The sequence below is a fragment of the Malaclemys terrapin genome, chromosome 11 (assembly GCF_027887155.1).
Source record: "Malaclemys terrapin pileata isolate rMalTer1 chromosome 11, rMalTer1.hap1, whole genome shotgun sequence".
NCBI classification, from domain to species: Eukaryota; Metazoa; Chordata; order Testudines; family Emydidae; genus Malaclemys; species Malaclemys terrapin.
The window spans coordinates 35833657-35850689 of NC_071515.1; the positions used below are offsets into that span (position 1 = coordinate 35833657).

Below are 17033 nucleotides of genomic sequence, written 5' to 3' on the forward strand. Positions count from 1 at the left end.
CATTATTAACTATAAAATGGCTATATCTGGTCCTGCATATTCAAGTATTTTCAATTTGAAATTGCTAAAAATAGATGGCTCTTCTCCCTTCACCATTTATAGCAGGCTGTTGGAGACTTTTTTTGTTTAATATTTTGTTGTTAATCTGGTGGTTGTAAACATCCTTCCAGTTATGGGGGAAAGCTTTCACAAAGAGGAATGTCTTGCAACATATCCTAAAGGTGGCTAGCCTTTCGATTAGTTTAATCTCCTCTGAAAGTTTGCCCACAGAAGATCCTTTTGAATAAGAATTGTTTATCTCTAGCTTCAGTGTCCCAGAGGTGTGTTGCTTTTTTGGTAGATTATGGCTAGAGATGCAGTCAGTGACGTAGCTTGGACCTGATCCGTTAATGATTTGTATTCTAACAGCAGAAATAGAAATAGACTGGCAGCTGGTCTAAGCACTGGATCACATAGACTGTACAACAGTCCTTCCTGATGAGGAGCCAGGTTGCTACATTCTGCACAATATATGGGTTTCACAGTCGGCGTGAGATATAGTGCATTACATTAATCCAGTCTGGAAGTGATAAATGTCACTATAGCCAGGTACTCATTTGGGTGGAAGGGGGAACATTTTATAGCAAGCTGGAGGTGAAAGAAGGCATTTTTTTTTTTTGCCATGAAAGTTACCTGATTACGTAGCCTCAGAAATGAGCCTTAGAAGTGTCACTTCCTTGACAAAGGGCAGCTGGCTTTAAGGAGAAGACAATATCCTGTCTAGTTTTCCTGAAAGCATTTCTCCCCAGCTCCCCTTCTGACAAATATTGCCTCAGTCTTTACCCAATGGCATTTAAAGCCACCCTGTTCTTTCAGGAACTCTGTAGGCAGTGTAACAACCTTATAGTGGCACTGGTGGAATCTATGGAAAATGAGATACATAACTGAGTGTCATCAGTGGTATTGTTGCCGGTGGAGCCTACGGTATCCCACTAACTCTCCAAGTTGTCTTTTGTAGATATATGAAGAAAAGGAGAGCCAGAATAGATGCCTAAAGGGCACTAACAAGGAGGGCATGCAGGGAACAGAAACAGATATCATCCACCACTCTGAGTCCTGTTGGAAAGGAGCAGATGGAGTCACAGTAGTTCTTTGCCATCTATGTAATTAAAAAAAAAAAGATTAAGAAAGGGGAAGGAACACAATCCTCCCCCCCATGTTAATTAAATAAGAACAAGAAAGCTTACATGACACAAATTCTAGTTTTAAACTGGAAACTAGAATAAACTTAGCAGCCATTCTTTGATACAAATATTGGAGTGACCCTTTCTGTTTTATGAATGGCAGGCTTCTTCTCATCTTCAGACCATATCTTCTTTTCTGTCAGATGATGGCTGCTCCTTCACAGGGTTTGCAGGGTTTACAGGGTGTGCAACATGTCACCTTTAAGAACCCTTAGCACTGCTGGATACAGGGCAGCATACATAAAACCTTTAACTCTCGGGAAAGCCTTGGCTTCGGCGTATACTATCCTTACTGTGAAAGAACAGAAGAAACTTGAAATATACAACAAATCTTTTCCCTCCGTATCCCCCACACTGCTCTTGCATCTGCAGACTTGCTAAGATTTTTGCCTTCTCTCAGTGAAGTGGACCAAAAGCATAACAGCTCTTGTTGTTTTGTTACCTGGAGGTAAAAAAGAAAAGCATGAGTGTGGTGGTCATGGTAGCTCTTAATGGGATTATGTATGCATTCCCGATTTAACATCTCTGAAAGCCATGTTACAAACAAGTTGTGGAAGGAAGAGGCCTTTAACTCCCTCCTGGAAAACCAGGCTGCAAAAGTTGTTCTTTCAGTTTTGTTGTGCAGGCACTTTCCCTTTTATGTATGTATGTATGTACGTACTTATGTATTTGTTTACTACTTCTGCCTGGTGCTATTACAGGTTCTGAAGATATGGTCTCCATCCTGTATGTTAGCAAACCTTTCCTCTGGTCACTCCACTTCCTCCACTCACTCATTCATTAGGGTTTCCTGCTATCTTGTCTAATTGTTGCAAAATAAAATCATTTAACCACTGCAGATTCTTGTATGATCCTTCTCTTCTGTTAACTCTTCTTATAGGTGCTACACAGCTTTGGTATGTTTTTGCATCTTTTTCTTAAGGTAGTGACCAGATAGCCCCATAGTTGGAAGGCAATATCAATTGTAGGATATTGTTTACCAGATAATTATTTCCCCCTTTCAAGTAAAATAAAAATAATCTTAAGAACAGGTGCATGATGTGTAATTTGGGCTATGAAGCATTATAATCCAAGTTAGGTGCCTCCAGCTGCCCCCCGACTCCAGAATTTGACAAGACTGCATTTGAGTTTGCACAAAGAGAATCAGACAAAAAAGCAAAGAAAACAAAATCTAGAACAAAAAGCTGTGAAGGCGCCGTACTCTGAACCTACTGCTGAGGTTCTGCTGTTGTTGCTGGTGAAAGGGTGGCAAAGAGGAAGCAATGGTTAAGGCGGCTGGAGACATTGTGAGCTCCTGCTCACTCGCTCTTCTGATATTTCTCTGACTTTCCTGCTGGGAAAGTATTGGTTTTTGGTCAGGGTCGACATTTGGAGTTTCTTGAAAAGCCCCCTGACTCTGCAACTGGTGGTCTCAGAGTGGCTTAGATAGAGGAAGGAGGTGACCATTCCAGCTGTCTTTTCTCCAGATCTCAGGACCCTTTTTTAGCATAGACTCTTTTTGCTTTCTGCTCTGTGGATTGGAATAGTTAGTAACCAAAAAATACTATGTGCCCATTTGAGCCCTAAACCCTCAATCCTGCAATTGACTCCATTCATGTTGTGATCAATGGGGCTCCACATGGTTGCAGAGATCATCATCTGCCTGTGCAGTTACTGGCGCAGATCCATGCCCTAAATTTCTACGTAATATGGAAGAAGTAAATTTAAATAGTGAATTAAAATACAGGTGTCCTCTTGCTTAAAAATCTGACATTTTGGTTGAAAAAAATGATCAGACATAGGCCCTGATCCTGCAAACATTTACAAACATGATTAACTTTAAGTATGTGAATAGTCCCATTGACTTCAGTGGCCCCAATCCTACAACTGACTCTGCATAAACTCAGAGCAGTCAGTTGCAGGATCTGAGCCAATGGGACTCCTCATGTGCATAAAGTGAACATATGCTTACATTTTTGCAGATTTAAGAGTCCTGAAGCTCATGCCTCACAGCTTAAAAAGTGGCTGAAAGAATATTTTAAAAAAATTGTAAATAGGAATAATTGCTTCAGCAGTAACATTCTGAATGACAAGTTTCAGCCTTGTAATTTTTATAATATAAAATATAAATATAAAGCTCTTGAAAAGCAAGGAGAACAACAGAACTGCTGACACAGTATGAACAGCACCACTAGCTAGCTCATTGTCTGTTCTGCCTCCAGTCCATCCATATACTGGAAATTTACAATGTCCCCATCTCAATCATTAGGAAAAACTGATTGACATTTATTATTGTGACATTTTTTTATACTCTGGGTTTCATTGGTGAATATTTTAAATCATAACCAGTCCTCACTGAAGGAAGCTTGCAAGGTAACATACACAATGCTTTTGGGGGTGGAGTCTAGGTTTTATTTTAAGGGTGTCGGTGATACCGTCCCACACCAAAGCAGAATCACAGAAATGTAGGACTGGAAGGGACCTCCAGAGGTAATAAGTCCAGCCCTTTATGCTGTGGCAGGACCAGGTAGAAATGTTCTTGGGGTCCAGTCTCCTCTGTTTTATGTACCTCTTTACTGTTGGCCTTGGTTGGTATTTTGTCTAGGCAAGGAGTACAGGATAGGGCCTTTTGTTGGCATAGTTGCCTGTATGTTCCCCCCAATAACTGACAACTGACTCCTTGAATCGTTTGTACCGTCTTTATTTTTAAATATTCTCTAATAAAATTTAAATTTGTTTGGGATTTGCATTCATTTATTTTTTATTTAGTTATTTTTTTTCTCTCTGACGAAGTTCTAAGGTGTCCATCTTCATAGCTGTCACACTGAATTGTTGTTTGTTGTCATTATAAATGTAACCATGCAGATTGCCAGTGCCAGTGGCAGGCACTTAATACATAAAATACTAATACTGTTGTATCCTTAACAGCAGGGTCAGGCATTGTTCTTCTTTCTCGGTGGGTAAGAGGTTAAAGACACGAAGAAGGCAGTAAGAGCACCCAGGGGAGGCCACTCTCTTTCCAGAATTAGATGAATACTGTATCTGACGCTGCTCCTACACCGTGAGGGCAGAAGGGAGGGTGCAATGTGGGTGAGTGCCTGATGGTACCAAATGGGGGGAATCTGGTGAGTGTTGATCCTACCCGGTGAGGATAGGCTAATGGAGAGGGGGGAGAATCTGGGTAAGTGCCTCATGCTACCTAGTAGGGGCGGCTAATGTGGGCATTTGGGTGAGTGCCTGATGCTACCAGCTGGAGGCAATAGGGTGATATTTGGGGGGTGCCTGCTGCTCCTAGCCGGTAAGGTAAGGTTGAGTGGACGGGGCGGGGGTGGCTTGGCTAGTGCATTGTTTTCCTTCGGGGTGGGGCTTGTTGTTGCCGGCTCTCTGCTGACCCTGCCCCAAACCAGCTGCAGCACCGGCTAAGGGGAGGGGGGGAATAATGTAGTTCCTGCTCCCCTTCCCTGCACGCCGGGTCCTCGGGCAGCCGCAGCAGAGCCGAGCTGGGGCTGGGTTCGCCGGCCGCCTCCTGCAGCGATCGCTCGGCGCTGCCTGCTCGCGGGGCTCTGCCGCCAGGCCCGGGTCCGTGGGGCCGCCGCCCCTCGCCCAGGTGAGTAGCCGGGCTGGGTTGGGGGGACTCGTCCCCTGGCTGCTGGCGGCGCGGGCTGCGGCCACGGGCTCCCCGGCGGCGGGCGGGGGTGGAGCGGGGAGGAGAGCAGGCCCTGCGGCCTGACTGGGCTTTGTTCCCCGGGCTGAGGCGGCGGGGCTGGGCTCCCTTGTCCCGGGGGGACGTGCTCACCAGCAGAGCAGCCCTGCTCGCTAGGGGCGGGAACAGCCATTCTGGGGTCCCCTCCCCAGGCTCCCAGCCGCTTCTCTCGGGAGCCGGCGAGAGTGGCTCCCAGGTACCTGGGTGTTTGCTGACACCCCCCCCCCCCATGCCCCGGAGGGGGGGGGGTGACGAGCCCTAACAGCGCCCCCCCCCCCCCCCCCGGGTTAGCTCAAGCCCCGCAACAGGTTCGAGGACTATTGGGTTTGTGCCTGGCCGGGGGCTCGGGGAGGCGCCCTGTGCTGCGCGGGCTCCCCCGGCACTGCTGCTGCGGCTCTCCTTTGTGTTGTCACGCACCGAGGCGGCTGCCTTGGAGGGACCCCGGCCCCTTCCCGCTGCGGCACCCTCTGCTTTGCACGAGCACCCGGCCCCGTTCTCCTCCCCGGCCCATGTTGCTGTGTGCGCTGCACGGCTTTGTACCCTGCCACTGCCGGGTAGACTTTGCAGGGGGAAAAGATGGTGGTTTTGGCAGAGGGAAGGCTCCGGAGGAAAGGCGCCAGCATCCTAGGGTGCAGAGATGTTTAGTTTATTATGGGGGTTTTCACTGTCCCTGATTTGTACAGCTGTTGGTAAAAGTGTAACGAGGAGGCTCTGCTGGTCTTGGAACAATCACTGTGCGGTCAGTGCCTTGGCATCCCGTCCTGCTGGCTTCTGGAAGCTAAAGCAGGAGCTATGGTTGCCATTTCTTTGATTTTTGACAGGTCCATTGTCTTGCAATTTTGCCTTTCCCCCCTTCTGATTGTACTGCATTGTGCTGCCCATTGAGAGGTTTATAGAGCGGTTGTTAGCCAGAAATGTGTGGGAAGGACATATTCTAAAGCACTCTCTTCCGAGTATTGTGTGTGCCAGGAGGAAGCTCTTTGGTGGCAATCTTATGAATGGAGATAATCACTGAAGCACAACCCTCTGTTTTTTTTAAATGAGCAAAAATTTGGTATTGCTCATGTGGACCCACGAAATGGCACAAGACGGAGTCAGTGGACAATTTTGTCAGCTCTTTTGTCGTCATCTCCTCCCCCAACCCTTAAGAAAATACAATTGGTCATTGCACTGATTGCAGTCCTAAAAATGCAAGTGTCCTAATGATATCTGCAAAGGTGAAATGTTGACTTTGTGCGCGTTAAAATGTGAATAAATTAATTAAAATTATGATTGAATAAATGTTTAATTCCCTTTCCCCCTTCTTGTTTGCTATACATCTTAAATGTAATGCAACAGTGTATACCATTATTGTGTCTGAGAGCAGCAACTCCACAGGCAAAGCCATATTGCTCTTCTGACACCCTAGTGAGGACTCTCCTTTTAAACTGAATAATTTATTTTCTAGTTCCCAGCTGGCGTTGTCAACCCTGAGCAGTCATTATTGTGAGAAGAAAAAAGGGAGGGGAAATGGGGTGGGAAGGGTGACCTTAGGGTGAAGCAGACCAAAGTTTGGTTGGTGAGGCCTAATTCAGGAATGGAGGTGCCAGCCATGAGGCAGAAAAAAAGAACTGTAGACAGCTGGAATATAAAATTTCTCTGCAGTGATGGATGTGCAGAGTCTGCAGAATCCTACAGAGAATGAGAGGAATCTGCATTGCAATGTACTGCCTCCTGCAGAATCACATAAAACAGCCCTTGCCAGCTAGCTTGCAAAAAAAATATTGATCAGTCTTGGAAATCTGAACATCCTGGCTCTGTATGTTACAGTTCAAGTAGGAAACTTTCCCTGAAGACTGGGGCGGCCTAAATCATCATTTCTTGCTGAATCAAAAGTTTCATTTAATTCATTTAAGAAAATGAAGCTTTTGAGTCCAAATAGTTGTGAAGATAACCTTCATTGCATGAACCAAGGTGGTGCTGTCTTCCTGAGTCTGTAGCTAGTTTCATTGTTGTTCAGTTCTTGGGAGTCTCTGTGAAATAGACAAGAAGCAGGTCAATTTCAGCTAACTACTATTTGGGAGATCTCTGAGCAGCAGCAGGGAGGGCACTGGAGATATTATTTGGAAAGGGGAGCCAAAAAACAGTGGTAGAGAATACCAACACAATCGTCACACAACAGTCAGGAGTCTTCAGGGAAGGGGGAGAGGGAGGAAAACTTTTCCCTTCCAGCTGCAAAAAATAGGCTGGGGAAGCCTACACATTTATTAGCTAGATTCAGATAGAATTGGTAGAGCCTCTGAGCAGGGCCCGAAACCAGCACTGTCCTAGGAATCCCACCATCCACCCTTCTTTGAGCAGCTTAGGTGGGGGGCAATACAGCTGCCCCTGGATCTGTAGAAGTGTGTACTTGCGTTCCCTGCATCTACCTTAGTCATCTGACTAGAAAGTGTCCAGTAAATTTTTTTTCAAGCCTTGCTATGAGAGAAGTTGATGTTGCATTTGGGTGTGTGAGAAACCTAAGGAGCTTGTTTAGATTAATCACTGGCCTTGTGTCTAGGTATGACAAATACAAATCCATGCTTTTTCTTTCTTTCTGTGCATGTGGGGTACTCCACCACCACCATAAGACACTACCCCTCATATTGAAGTATTTGTCAAAGCTTTATTTTTTTATTTGAAGGGAGTATCTTCTGATGCCTTGTGTTCTAACATAAATCTTGAGTGGAATTTGTAATAATCAAGTTTCTTTTAAGGCAATGACTGGTCCAGTTTAAAGTCACATCTCTTTTCTTTTCTTCCCCACACTGTTCCCACTTTGCTTTGCTATTTTCTTTCTTTGGGGCGATCAAATTTCATGTTCTCTGTGGATCACCTCTAGCTGAAAATATACTACAAGAACAGTGGTTCTCATTGCTTTCCCACTGCTTCCGGTGCTGCCTCAGGAGCATAGCCTGCTAACTGTAACCAATGCTGATTTCTACCATATGTTTTGATACAAAACATGCGATTCCTGCAATCTCACAGTCAACTTAAATCCCTGAGTTAAATGTGTGTGAATATATAATAGAAACTTTGCCCCCTCCCATTGTGTAAGTTGTGACATTATATAAATCCTCGTAACAAGGTTTCTAAATGATACTGTATATTAAAAGCTACTAAAAAAGTACTGTATGTTCAAATTAAACTTTCATTTAAATCCACAGAACCCAGGAAGCTCTGAGTAAAAGCTCAAACCTACATCCTTAACACATCCCATTGTATCTGGATACTGCAGCACATATGGTAAGTAGTAAAGTAATATCCATAGTTTGATTTAGAAATTTGATAATTAAAATCTTCATTCAAAACTTGTGTAGTTCCCACCCATGTTAGAACACAGGGCATCAGAACATATCCAGGCAATGGATGTAGCCGGAGAGTTAAGAAAGGTATCTCAACTGCAATTCAGAACTTCCTTATAAAGGTTTTAATGGGTCTACAGGTTCTTGAGTTTTATGGAACATATTTTCAAATAGTGGCATTTTTAAAAACCAAACTTCAGATATGTAGTGTACATTGTGTAGTTCAGTTTAACATCTTAGTTCATTTGATTTGTATAGTGACTTTCATAGAAAAGTTTCCCAGAATGGTGCTGTTAGTGATTAGTCTCTACAGTACATGTGAATACAATGATGGTTACAGTATCTAATCCTGGTACTGAAGTATCTTAAAATGTTTTAGGACAGAGGGTGAATGAATACAGAGAAAATAGGATGGGAGGTTTTGTGAATTTTACTAGAGAGAGGAAGTTGATATGGGGAGTGCAGGGGAGAGGATTTGAAAAGCATCAGGGAGATGCATGGAGAGAAGCAGGAAGACTGTTTCAGTAGGGAAAGGTGTGGGTTAACCTGTGCGTAGACATGGAGATGGGGGAGCCGCAAATAAGAGTCTGGTGTTGAAACTGTCCGCTTTATAGACTAAATTAGAAGCAAGTCTATGGAAGACTTTGAAGTGAGGAGAATCTTATACTGGATTCTAAAACGGACAAGGAAGTGAGAGCAGATGAATATGGGGTGCTGTTTTCCTGTTTCTAGGTGAGAAGATGAGTTGCTGCATTGTGGACAAGTTTGATGTTTGGAACATTTGGACCTAAGGAATCCACAAAGAAGGAAATAATAGTAGTTAAGACAAGAGGAGATGAAGGTATGAATTGGTAGATGAGTGGCTGAAACAGTGCTTGATGTAAGAGTGCTGCAGAAGTGATAGGTGGATTTATAGGCCTAGGAGAGGTAGGAGGCAAATGAGAAACAGAGAAAATAAGGCAAAAAATGAGAAAATGTTTGGGGAATGAAGTGAGTGGTTGGATTTTCTCTCAATAGATTAGGGTATTCTTGGCATAGTAGTGATATGCAGGGTTGCATTTGGGAAAGAAATGGCCCTCCTTAGTGGAATGAATTGGCACGAACACATCACACGTGAGATGCTATGCACTGCTTTTTCTCTGTTTTCTGGTTTTCTTGAAAATGTTGATTTTTAATCAGCAGAGCCCTATGCTGTGAAGAATGGCTGCACTAGAGCAACCTCTTTCCCTATGCATCATCTTGATGTCTAAGGTCACCTGATATGATTTTGCTGACAGTTCTCAGATGTGTACCACCTTTAGGGCTTGAGGCAGGATGTTATCAGTAGAAAGCAGATGTGTTATCTCTGTAGAACTTGCTCAATATAGCAGTCCTCTTGGACTGAGTTTACTAAGTTCCAAAGCATGCCGCAAGGCACATAATTTTTGGTCAAATTTTTTTTCATACTGGGTTGTTACTGCGGTGACTTCAGGTTGTACAGGGTGGGTGTGGTTTGTGTGATCTATTCTGGCCAGTTTGTCAGTTTGTTGCTGCTTATTGATTGGTTGTGTGATCAGAGGCATAGGAAGGGTACAGAAAATTAAAGAGAACAAGCACATCATGCAGTTTATAGAAGTGACATATCGTATAAGATTTTTTTTTTTAGTAGCTGCCCAAATATTTATAATTTTATATGGCAACATAAGATCTAGTGAACTTCATTCTGTTTTCAAAAAAATTTCAGTTACAAATGTATCAGAGGTATAAGCCATTGGTGCATAAACACTGCAAGATTCATATGTCATCTTCATGTTTAGTGTGGACAAACTGCACATCAACCAGGTCAATCTAAGGTACTTCTATGGTCTCCATCACCACAGTATCTGAGCACCTCACAAGCATCAATATATTTATGCTTTCAACACCTCTGTGAGGAAGGGCAGTACTACTTATTTCCATTTTACAGGTGGAGAACTGAGGCACAGAGGCTAACTGACTTACCCAAGATCACACAGCAAGTCTTTGGCAGAGTAAGGATTTGAACTCTTGTCTTGTAGTTCCTAGGCTAATGCCCTAATCGCTAGACCATCCTTCCTCTGTGTTTATAATTAATAGAGTTTTGTTCTCTTGTGTGTGGAGGATTATTGTGCATATCTTTCATCTCATGCATCAAAAGCAGACTACTCACAGAAAAAGATTTTAAAAGTACAGAAGGTCCTTGAGGGTATTGCAAAGCTCAGACGAAAGCTTACTCTTGAATTATGCATGTTGAAAGATTGTTCACAGGGTATCGGAAATACAGTTGTCTAGATAAGAGATTTTTTTTGTTGTTGTTAGTCAGAGGCAGAATTTCATTCTTTGTCTCATCTCTAGCTTCTGCTTGGCTTCATTATCTTAAATGTTAGGCATTTCTGATGTGGACATCATGGTAACAATAGGAACCCAAATATATAATTTTTGGTTTAGTAAATAAATAAATAAATATATATACACACACACACACACACACACTCTTCTCTAGTACCACTGCAGAATATATGGGAACAAAATAATGTAATTTTCAATAGTGTCACTATGGTATTCTGGGCCATACGGATCATATTGAAATGTTCCAGGGCCTTGGTTGAGACCAACATACTAATTTTCACTGTAACCTAAGCCAGTCTTGTATATTATTGTGCAGTCTTAAAGCTAGCTTGTTTTCCTCTATCACTGTCACAAAACGAACGCCAAGTTCTAATCTCAAACCCTAGAGAGTGTTTATACTTTGTTTCTCCACACTGCCAGAAGTTGTACTCCATCAGTACAGCTGTTTCTCTGGATGTATTTTTTTCCCCAGCTGCTTATGGTTTGGAGTCATCTACTCCCTCTCTCCTCTCACACTGCCTATTGTTATTCAGCAGCTTTACAAAATACTTCCTGACTGTCCTCAGCCATAGAAGAAGGGAAATTAAAGGTTTAGGCGCTATCTCTTCATCATAGCCTGTTCTCTTTCATCATAGCCTTTGTTTTAGATCTGCTCCTGAAGGATTTAGAAATCCAGTGCCATATCTTAGCACACTTTTGTGATTGGTTGATTGGTGGGGAGAATATATGAATGGCTCTACTGGGTCAGAGCAAAGATCCATCTAGCCCAGTATCCTGTCTTCCGAGAGTGGTCAGTACCAGGTGCCTCAGAAGGAACGAATAGAACAGGTAATCATCAAGTGATCCATTCCCTGTTGCTCATTCCCAGCTTCTGGTAAACAGAGGCTAGGGACACCATTCCTGCCCATCCTGGCTAGTAGCTATTGATGGACCTATCCTCCATGAATTTATCTACTTCTTTTTTGAACCCTGTTATGGTCTTGGCTTTCACAACATCCTCTGGCAAGGAGTTCCACAGGTTGACTGTGCATTGTGTGAAGAATACTTAGAAGGAGAACGTAGCCTCTTACTCTACAGTTGATGGATATTCATTCCATGACTCTGGAGCTGCATGTGGGTCTGGGAAGATCTGTACATGTGGCCTGCGCTGTGGCCTCTAGCTGACTGTCCAACAAGGCAAGGGGGATACCAATCATAAATGCTTTGGGGCTTTTATATTGGACAGCATGAGGGATGTAGGAAAAACAGACCAATGGAACAGGAGCCATATAATTCCTCCCTTGGTGAAGAGGATAGAGAGGAAAAGAAGCTACTGAACTTGAAGTGAGGAGCAATAGTTGAATAGGGGTCCCATCCAGCAGAGGGAGATATATAGATAAGGGAACCCCAACTTCCATCTTCATCAGGTAGAACAGTGGCTCTCAACCTTTCCAGACTACTGTACCCTTTTCAGGAGTCTGATTTGTCTTGTGTACCCCCAAGTTTCACCTCACTTAAAAATGACTTGCTTACAAAATCAGACATAAAAATATAAAAAGTCACAGCACATATTAGTGAAAAATTGCTGCTTTTCTAATTTTTACCATATAATTATAAAATAGATTGGAATATAAATATTATACTTACATTTCAGTGTATTGTTTATAGAGCAGTAATAAACATGTCATTATCTGTATGAAATTTTCCTTTGTACTGACTTTGCTTAGTGCTTTTTATGTAGCCTGTTGTAAAATTAGGGAAATATCTAGATGAGTTGATGTACCCCCGGAAGTCCTCTGTGTACCCCCAGGGGCACATGTACCCCTAGTTGAGGACCACTGAGGCAGAGGAAGGGGAGAGAGGACAATGAGCTTTCGTTGTAATGTTCCATCTTTCTAGTTTAATATCACATATTTATGATATGTTAATTCCTTTGTCAGAGACATCTACCTAGATATTAAAGGTTGAATAACATATTTAAGAGATGGAGGTATGTCTTTTGATTCATAAGAACATAACAAAGGCCGTACCGGGTCAGACCAAAGGTCCATCTAGCCCAGTATCCTGTCTACCAACAGTGGCCAATGCCAGGTGCCCCAGAGGGAGTGAACCTAACAGGCAATGATCAAGTGATCTCTCTCCTGCCATCCATCTCCACCCTCTGACAAAAGAGGCTAGGGACACCATTCCTTACCCGTCCTGGCTAATAGCCATTAATGGACTTAACCACCATGAATTTATCCAGTTCTCTTTTAAACTCTGTTATAGTCCTAGCCTTCCCAACCTCCTCAGGTAAGGAGTTCCACAAGTTGACTGTGCGCTGCGTGAAGAAGAACTTCCTTGTATTTGTTTTAAACCTGCTGCCTATTAATTTCATTTGATGACCCCTAGTTCTTGTATTATGGGAATAAGTAAATAACTTTGGCGTACCATCGATTTATATAAGGGCAATAATATATTCTCAGTCTTATTCTCTATCCCCTTTTTAATGATTCCTAACATCCTGTTTGCTTTTTTGACCACCTCTGCACACTGCGTGGACATTTTCAGAGAACTCTCCACGATGACTCCAAGATCTTTTTCCTGACTTGTTGTAGGTAAATTAGCCCCCATCCTATTGTATGTATAGTTGGGGTTATTTTTTCCAATGTGCATTACTTTACATTTATCCACACTAAATTTCATTTGCCATTTTGTTGCCCAATCACTTAATTTTGTGACATCTTTTTGAAGTTCTTCACAGTCTGCTTTGGTCTTAACTATCGTTAGCAGTTTAGTATCATCTGCAAACTTTGCCATCTCACTGTTTACCAGCTTAATTTACATAAGAGCCTTTGGTGAGGGACCTTGTCAAAGGCTTTCTGGAAATCTAAGTACACTATGTCCACTGGATCCCCCTTGTCCACATGTTTGTTGACCCCTTCAAAGAATTCTAATAGATTAGTAAGACACTATTTCCCTTTAGAGAAACCATGTTGACTTTTGCCCAACAATTTATGTTCTTCTATGTGTCTGACAATTTTATTCTTTACTATTGTTTCGACTAATTTGCCCAGTACCGACGTTAGACTTACCAGTCTGTAATTGCCGGGATCACCTCTAGAGCCCTTTTTAAATATTGGCGTTACATTAGCTAACTTCCAGTCATTGGGTACAGAAGCCGATTTAAAGGACAGGTTACAAACCTTAGTTAACAGTTCCGCAACTTCACATTTGAGTTCTTTCAGAACTCTTGGGTGAATGCCATCTGGTCCCGGTGACTTGTTAATGTTAAGTTTATCAATTAATTCCAAAACCTCCTCTCGTGACACTTCAATCCGTGACAGTTCCTCATATTTGTCACCTACAAAAGCCAGCTCAGGTTTGGGAATCTCCCTAACATCCTCAGCCGTGAAGACTGAAGCAAAGAATCCATTTAGTTTCTCTGCAATGACTTTATCGTCTTTAAGCGCTCCTTTTGTATCTCGATCATCAAGAGGCCCCACTGGTTGTTTAGCAGGCTTCCTGCTTCTGATGTACTTAAAAAACATTTTGTTATTACCTTTGGAGTTTTTGGCTAGCCGTTCTTCAAACTCCTCTTTGGATTTTCTCATTACATTCTTGCACTTAATTTGGCAGTGTTTATGCTCCTTTCTATTTGCCTCACTAGGATTTGACTTCCACTTTTTAAAGGAAGTCTTTTTATCTCTCACTGCTTCTTTTACATGGTTGTTAAGCCACGATGGCTCTTTTTTAGTGCTTTTACTGTGTTTCTTAATTTGGGGTATACATTGAAGTTGGGCCTCTATTATGGTGTCTTTAAAAAGAACCCATGCAGCTTGCAGGGATTTCACTTTAGTCACTGTACTTTTTAACTTCTGTTTAACTAACCCCCTCATTTTTGCATAGTTTGCCCTTTTGAAATTAAATGCCACAGTGTTGGGCTGTTGAGATGTTCTTCCCACCACAGGGATGTTGAATGCTATTGTATTATGGTCACTATTTCCAAACGGTCTTGCTATAGTTACCTCTTGGACCAGCTCCTGCGCTCCACTCAGGACTAAATCTAGAGTTGCCTCTCCCCTTGTGGGTTCCCGTATCAGCTGCTCCAAGATGCAGTCATTTAAAGTATCGAGAAATTTTATCTCTGCATTTCGTCCTGAAGTGAAATGTTCCCAGTCAATATGGGGATAATTGAAATCCCCCACTATTATTGAGTTCTTAATTTTGATAGCTTCTCTAATTTCCCTTAGCGTTTCATCATCACTATCACTGTCCTGGTCAGGTGATCGATAATAGATCCCTAATGTTGTATTCTTATTAGAGCATGAAATTACTATCCATAGAGATTCTATGCAACATGCAGATTTGCTTAAGATTTTTACTTCATTTGATTGTACATTTTCTTTCACATATAGTGCCACTCCTACACCCTCCTCCCCCCCCGCACGACCTGTTCTGTCCTTCCGATATATTTTATACCCTGGGATGATTGTGTCCCATTGATTGCTCTCAGTCCACCAGGTTTCTGTGATGCCTATTATATCAATATCCTCCTTTATCACAAGGCACTCTAGTTCACCCATCTTATTTATTTAGACTTCTAGCATTTGTGTACAAGCACTTTAAAAACTTGTCACTGTTTTATTTGTCTGCCCTTTTCTGATGTGTCAGATTCTTTTTTATGTGAATGTTTATCATCTGATCTGGCCCCTACTTTATCCTCTTCCATCCTCTGCTCCTGACTATAACCTGGAGATTCTCTATCAATAGACTCTCCCCTAAGAGAAGTCTCTGTCCGATCCACATGCTCCTCTGCAGCAGTCGGCTTTCCCCCATCTCCTTGTTTAAAAACGGCTCTACAACTTTTTTAATGTTTAGTGCCAGCAGTCTGGTTCCACTTTGGTTTACGTGGAGCCCATCCTTCTTGTATAGGCTCCCCCCATTCCAGAAGTTTCCCCAGTTCCTAATGAATGTAAACCCCTCCTCTCTACACCATCGGCTCATCCACGCATTGAGACTCTGAAGCTCTGCCTGCCTACCTGGCCCTGCAGAGTATTCATGTAAGAAATTACAATGCAGTTTGTCAATAAAAGATATAGAAAAACTAGACAAACTTCCAATCTCTCTCTTTATCAAAATACACCTCTACCTCGATATAACGCTGTCCTCGAGAGCCAAAAAATCTTATCGCGTTATAGGTGAAACTGTGTTATATTGAACTTGCTTTGATCCACTCGAGTGCGCAGCCCCTCCCCCACCCCCGAGCACTGCTTTACTGCGTTATATCCGAATTCGTGTTATATCGGGTGGCATTATATCAGGGTAACGGTGTATATAAAGATCCTATTTCAAGGCAGACAAGTGGTGAAGAAAGTGAAATTCAGAATACTGAAAACAATATCGATATACTTGTTATCAGTTCTTGTTTTTTAAGGGTTTTTTCCCTACAAAATCTTTTTTTGGGATGGAGATTTGGGGGGGAATGTTTGAACACTGAGGTATACTTGCCATGTACCACCATCCACCTTTTATCTACTTGTCTGTTTATTGCAAGGCTGTTTTCCCTGAGCAATGGCTTTCCACCCATTCTGCTTTCTGGATATTGACCATCTTAAATAAAGTGAGGGCAAGAGTGAATTGTCCTCTACCAATTGGGTCTCTTATAGTAGCAGCTGGGTCTTGGGTCACTTTATAATTTGATTATTATACTAGTCAAGGGGTGTCCAACCTGCAGTCCTCAAGGGTGATGGTGTTGGGAAGAAAATAGGCACTTGATTATCAACTGAAAATGTGCTCCCTAGGTCATGCCCGATGAGCTTTAAACAGAAAAATGTAATTAGCCCCATCACCACAGGAATGGGGGCACCACCTCTCTAACTGCCCCCCATTGCTTACTATGCAGGCGTAGGAGCAGCTCTAATGTGAGTTGAGTGTGCTCTGGGCAGCTGCTGTCTCTTCCCTGAAGAAGCTACTCCCCTTCTGGCTGCCTGCTGCATTGCAAGGGAGGGAAGAGAGAAGCTCTGGCTGTTCCGTTGTCTGTGGGAACCCCAGAGAAAACAGCACAGGAGCTAAACTAGCTCTGCGTGAGCCTGTGGGAGCTCCTAGCAAAGGATCTGCTCATCTATGCAGACGCCCATGACAGCAGGTTGGGGAGTGGAGGGAAGAAGGAGATGCTGAGCACCAAAAACAAATTAGGACTCTGCCTGCCTGCTAGATTCTCAACCCTGACTAGAAGAGCCTGGAGGCTGCTGTCATTTACACCAGCTGGCAACTCTGTGGCCAAAGGACCACATGTCACTTATGCCCTGGGTTCTCGGAGAGAAATGTAGAAACGAGCTATTCCTGCTGGGCTGGGGGAATCTCCATTGGGGGAATTGCAATAGGTTTCTCCTCCCTTAGCATTGCTTTAACAGGACAACACATCCATCCTAAATTATTGATTGTGGTTCTTTTGATCTCTTTTGCAACTATATGCTTGGCCTTGAGGCTGAAAGGATT

At 42.9% G+C, this 17033-nt stretch overlaps 1 protein-coding gene across 5 annotated transcripts in view; it reads left to right on the forward strand.

Moving 5' to 3' along the window:
- Positions 1 to 4270: 4270 nt before the first annotated feature.
- SESTD1 (SEC14 and spectrin domain containing 1) overlaps positions 4271 to 17033 on the forward strand; it is a 119251-nt gene continuing 106488 nt past the window's right edge. For 2 of the 5 annotated variants that reach the window (XM_054044506.1, XM_054044507.1), the window contains exons 1-2: positions 4564 to 4809; positions 8091 to 8169. The gene's annotated coding sequence lies outside the window, so the exon portion shown is untranslated. Of the gene's footprint in view, positions 4293 to 4563; positions 4810 to 8090; positions 8170 to 8960; positions 9070 to 17033 lie in introns of those variants that run through there. The other 3 variants (XM_054044505.1, XM_054044504.1, XM_054044503.1) reach the window with 3 other exon arrangements.